The following is a 6,053-nucleotide window of genomic DNA, read 5'->3' as shown; positions in this document are numbered from 1 at the left end:
GGTGCTGACGGAGCAGCCCTGGCAGGTGCGGGTGTCCCTGGACTATGAGGTGGGCTGGGTCTCCTTTGCCAATGTGGCCACCCACGAGCCCATCTACACCTTTATGGCCTCCTTCACACAGGAGGTCTTCCCCTTGTTTGGGCTCTGGGGATGAGGGTCCAAGTTCTCCCTGAGTACCTGAGGGGCTGGAGTTAGCCTTGCCCTGTATGGGGTCAACCCAAGCCCGGGGCACGGGACCTCTGGCTGCTTCCCCTGGAGACTTGGAGGTGAAATCACTGCTCTAGAGGACACGGCAGGGTCAGGACTTTGGCAGGCAATGAGGGGAGGCCCTCCAAGCCCCTGACCCAGTGGACAGTCAGTATGCCCAGGACCTTGGGCTGCTCCCAGCCCCCTCACCCCTCCCCTGAGCTCCAGAATTGGCTTCTCAGCACAGAGGAACGTCCTCCAGACCTGGCCCTATTGCCATGGGCTGTGATCTAGGCAAGGCTCCCCACCTCACCTCATCTTGGTTTCTTCCCAGAAGACTTTGATTAGTTACTCACACCCTAGAGAAGCATGTCCTGTGTGCCCACTATGCACCGAGCAGAATGGTGGCCACCAGGGATGTGCAAAGGCAAAGAGTAGAACCTGCCCTATCTCTGAAGGATCTCCCAAAAGACACAGAATAGGAAGGAAATTAGAGCACAGCATGTTGGGGGTGGTAGGGGTCTGACCTGATGTCGGGGTCACCTCCATTGTCCTCAGGAGAACAGAGTCCCGTCATCTCCAGGGGTGCTGCCACTTGGCACTCTACAGCCCCCTCCTCCAAGCAGGATCACTTCTGAGGTGAGGTTGAAGGCCTTGAAGGGAGCAGTGCAGGGGAGGCACAGTCACAAACCATAACCCCAGGGTGGTGGCCACTGAATTTACCCTGCCCCACCTCTGTGTAGGTCCACACACATTTCCTGGGGAAAATCCACCTCCTGATATGTTGGTCACCATCGGAGGCCAATGAAAGACATGGTGGAGAAGAGCAAGTCACAGGTAGCTCTGCTGTGGAGCAGAAGCAGCACCCTGCACACTTGTGCTGGGTGTATAGTAACCCAGGGGGAGGCAGGGGAATGGATTGGTTGGCCTGTGACCTTTAATTCAAAGAGTTGAGACTGCTCCGGAGCTGGACAGGAAGTGACACCTAAAGGACAGGGTAGAAGAAGGGAAGAACGAGGGATTTGGAGATGAGTGGATTTGGAGTAGAGAGTTCTGGGAAGACGGGCAGCCAGGTGGCGTTCAGGGAAAGTGGCTGTGGCCACATATGATGTGAAGAAGCTGGGTGCTGGGGACTTCTAGAAATCCTCCTGCCTGGTGCTGATGCTGGGTACAACTGTGCCTGGAATTTGGATAATGACATAAGTCCCAGTACTGAAATTTTAATTCCTAAGTGAAATAAAAGCATTCTCTTATTTGCAGTTGAGTGGGGACATTTTATTTTTTTTATTTTTTGTTGATATTTTTAACACAACAACATATCCTTCATGGACAATCTCTGACCACCATCATTCACTCTGCTCAGACATAAACTGAAGTATCCTATCAGCTTCCCACTGGGTCCCCCGGAAGGAGGGGAAGAAGCCAGGGGCCTGTATGCCAAGGCCAAGGCCTGAATTCACCTGAGAAGATGTTACCTTTTAGAAACAGATGTCTATTCAAATATATTTACCAGAGTCATTATTATTAAAAAGACAATAACTAACAAAGCAGACACTTTAGAAATTACAAGTTTTACTGCATCATACAGAACATAGTGACAATATCTGGAGTTTTAGGGTCTTGAAGGAATCTTTTATTACAAATAATATTCATAAGAACAGTTTGATGACAACAGAAAGAACAGTTTGCTTTGAAGTCATCACACAGCTCTGACCATGGACTTGCAATGGTCTTGGCTCTTGGGTGGACTCCTCACCAGGACAAGTTGAGCATAGGGCATCACTTCCTGACCTTTCTTTTATTTTTTCTTTATTTTTTTAAATATATTTTTTATTCCCTTTTAAAAGACACATAGATCACACAAAATGTTACATTACAAAATATAGGGGGTTCCCATATGCTCCACTCCCCAAACCCCTCACTTTACATCAACTTCTTTCATTAGAGTGGTACATTCATTGCAATTGATGCATACATTTTGGAGCATGGCTACATGACATGGCTTATAGTTTACTCTCTTACCCAGTCCATCAGTGGGTTATGGCAGGATATATAATGTCCTTAATCTGTCCCTGCAACATCATTCAGGACAACAACACATCCTGAAAATATCCCCATATCACACTTCTTCTACCCTCTCCCTGCCTTCAGCAACTTCTGTGGCCACTGTCTCCACATCAATGATACAGTTCCTTCCTTTGCTAGAGTCACAATAATTCTAGCACCTGTTCTTTCTGATAGTCCTTTCTCCACAGTTACTAAGAAGAGCCAACATTCCCAAGACCACGTGGGAATTCTATGGGTTAGTTGCAGGAGAAAAGAGCAGACTGAGAAGCAAAACACTTACACATGGAAGAAGAAAATGGAGGTAATTTTAAACAAAGAGAATGTTTTGCTTTGATAGCAACATCTTTTGCTTTTGCACCCAGATCTTGGTCATTTTTTTTCCTGTTTCAAGAGTGCTCAAAAATGTATATTTTCACTAAGTTTAGGATTCTATGTATGCCCTTTAGAAGGATCTTATTTTTGTTATTCAGATATTCTACATCTTTGTTTGAAGAATCCTGATATTTTAAAAATATTTTTTTATTGCAGAAGTTGTGAGCTTACAAAACAATCATGCATATGTGTAGAATTCCTATAAAACACCATTCACCAACACAACACACCATCATGGAACATTTGTTAGAGATCATGAGATAATATCATCTGAATGTTACCACTACCTATGTCCCATAGAGTACATTAGGCATATTTTTCCATACCCTCCTATTATTATCACAGTACAACTTTGGCATTGATGCAAGGAAATTAACTGTATTACTGTTACTAGATAACCATATTAATGTTAACTATAGTCCATAGGTTATATTAATTGTATCTTTCCCATGCTTCTCCACATTCCCACAGAAGGATCTTATTTTATGGTTCAAATAGCCTATACCCTTATTTTTTGGTCTTTAAATATCAACACCTGAGAGAGCTGTGTTTAATATCTGCTTCTATGTTGCCTTATCAAAGTTTTTGTGCAATTCTGCAATGAATTGTTAGATACATTAAAGCTGAGAATTGTTAGTTTCCAGATAAATTGTTCATTTACCAGTATATAGTGCCCCTCTTTATCTAACCTACTAATGCCTTTTCTATTTTCTTTAATATTGATATTGATAAAGAAACCTCAATTTTCCTTTGGTTGTCATTGCCTGGAGTATTGTTTTTAATCATTTCTTTTTTTGCTCACTGTCTGCTCTCTGTGTGTTCTTCTGTTTCTGCACAGGCCACCTTGCCTTTACCAGGAGGTTCCAGTAATCGAAACTTGGACTTCCTATATGGTAGGTGACAGCCCAATCGCTTGAGCCGCATCCACTTCTCTCATTGTAAATCTTTCAGTCTCATCATTTATGAGTTCTTTGGTGAAGAGCATAGCTGAATTTTTAAAATCTAATTTAGGAGCTTATCTTTTGACAAATGATTTTTTTCTGTTTTTGTTTACTATGGCTATTGATATATCAATTTCAATCATGTTATTTTGTGAATTCTTTTCATCATTCCTTTCTGTCTTCTTTCTCCCTTTTTTCCATATCTTTGTTGAATTGATTGAACTTTCTTTGTTCCATGGTTTCTCTTTTCCTGGTTTGCAAATTATGAATTCTATTTCTGTTTACTCCTAATATATTTTTAAAAATTGTACAATTCATTTATACAGAGAAATCATTTGGAGTGGTCTATTTACAGTCTTTTCCAATTTTTGTTTCCACTGGCCAAATGTAGTTCACATAATAGTCAGCTTGAATTGACATCATTATAAAACATGCCATGGTTTAGGGCTTTTTGGGTCAGACCATGAAACCACAGTTATTTTTCACAGAGAGAAATTAATTTCTAATTTCACTATATATCCTCCATGTAAAATTTTATGGTAAATGATTCACCAGTCTTTTTTTCTATCTAATCAATAAATCTACTGAAATTGGTTTAGTATTGTGAAATTTTCAACACATATCATTATTTATTTTCAAGCTCATTATTTGCAGGTATTAAAAAGTAAGGCAAAAAAAAGTTCACTTCCACTCAAGACTTCTGCAGCTTACTATAAACCCTCAAGTTTAGCTTTTGCTATCTTCTTTTACCTTCTGGCACAACCAGAAATTTTTATTTTAAGACAAAGTTACTCTCTTTTTTCTTTTATTTTAAAACACATTGCCATCAATTTGCCTTCTTCTTGCTTTTCAGATGCTAAAACTTTAAACAAAATTCTTAAGGTGGTTTTCTTTCAGTAGTCTGGAATATATATATACATCATTTCATGTGTGTTCACTACCCCAAAATGCTACATTTTAAAACCTGCAATTTTCTTAATTGGCTCAAAAACTATATATCTTGGTATCATTGGTAAAGTTGATATGATTTAAGGAAAAAATATATACATATACACATTTTTAATCAAATAGTAAAATATTTAAAAGACATGCCAATTTGAAAAGATATTAAAGAAAAATAAAAGCAAATGCTAAAAACTACAACAATAAAATAATTAATTAATTTGCAAGTTAAATAGGTGAAAATGAGGATATGCAATGAAAAACAAGCTAATAGCAATCCAGGTGATAAAATGGAAAATTTTAAATTTTATGGTATTCCTTAGAAATTGTTTCAATGTAAATTTTGGAATATGACATATGTATATCCCACACGGATTCTTAGGTGCCAACATTAAAATTTTAAAATCTGCATGCAAGATTTACCGAAGAAACACTGGTAAAATACAAATATCTGCAAAATTCTCTAAGTTTTGGCAAATATTGAAAATATCACAATTGGTTGGCATTGAAAAGTCATGATGAATACAGACTTAGGAGATAATTGATTAAAAATACCAAGCTTGCATGTTATAAATGAACTCAGAAAAATGTATCTTAAAAGAAAGAAGACTGTAATTTAACAGGAACCAATATACCTTAGCTGCCAATGGGAACAAATTTTCAAAAAAAAAAATGTTAAAACTGTTGTAGGGAAGTGGCTGAGCCACAAGCAATTGAGCTTCCTTTCACCATGCAAAGGACCTGGGTTCCATCCCTGGGTCCTCCTGATTAAAAAGAAAGAAGGGAGGGCAGCACACCTGGAGAGACAACAAAAAGATATGATGATGCAACCAGACAGAAAAAAAGAGGCTAATATAAAGTAATACTACTGTGTTCCCACACTCACATTACAAGAAAAAAAAAAAAACCCATTTGTAAATTAGCAGCTTTCTTTATACCAAGATCTCTTTCCACTTCTTACTTACCTTGGCTTTGTCCTTGCTTTGGGAACCAGGCTGAGAGAGGTGTGTTTCTGCAATCTTCTGTGTGGACATTGGAACTATCTTCTGAAGCATTGCCATCAACTTCTGCCTGAATAACATCAGGAATGGATTGTGCCCATCTCTGGGCTTTGATGATTGACACAGCAGGGTTGTTCTCCCTGCACTCTTCACTGAACTCTGGTGAATCCTAAGCTTGGTGAACTGTGGACTGCTGGACAAGGTAATAGTGGTTCAAATGCAATGGATGGAATGGGGGAGAGTATGGGCCATGATGTGGACCATTGACCGTGAGGTGCAGAGGTGCCCAGAGATGTACTTACCAAATGCAATGGATGTGTCATGATGATGGGAATGAGTGTTGCTGGGGGGGAATGGTGGGGTGGGGGTGGTGGGGTTGAATGTGTCCTCATATATTTTTTTAATGTAATATTTTTACAGAATCAATAATAAAAAAATAAATTAGAAAAAAAAATGCAATGGACCAATGGCTGGCTTTGGAACACATCATTGGCTTGTAGAGGATAAGGCTGGCCTGGACAGGAGTCTTGGAAGTGAGCTCTAA

General features: G+C 39.6%; 1 protein-coding gene across 1 annotated transcript in view; it reads right to left on the bottom strand.

Moving 5' to 3' along the window:
• LOC101419419 (popy Class I histocompatibility antigen, A-1 alpha chain-like) overlaps positions 1-6,053 on the bottom strand; it is a 205,203-nt gene that overhangs the window by 21,565 nt on the left and 177,585 nt on the right. The window lies entirely within an intron of this gene.

The sequence above is a fragment of the Dasypus novemcinctus genome, chromosome 22 (assembly GCF_030445035.2).
Source record: "Dasypus novemcinctus isolate mDasNov1 chromosome 22, mDasNov1.1.hap2, whole genome shotgun sequence".
Lineage (NCBI taxonomy): Eukaryota > Metazoa > Chordata > Mammalia > Cingulata > Dasypodidae > Dasypus > Dasypus novemcinctus.
Note: the sequence above shows the minus strand (reverse complement) of the source record. Positions and strands in the feature narration are given on the sequence as shown.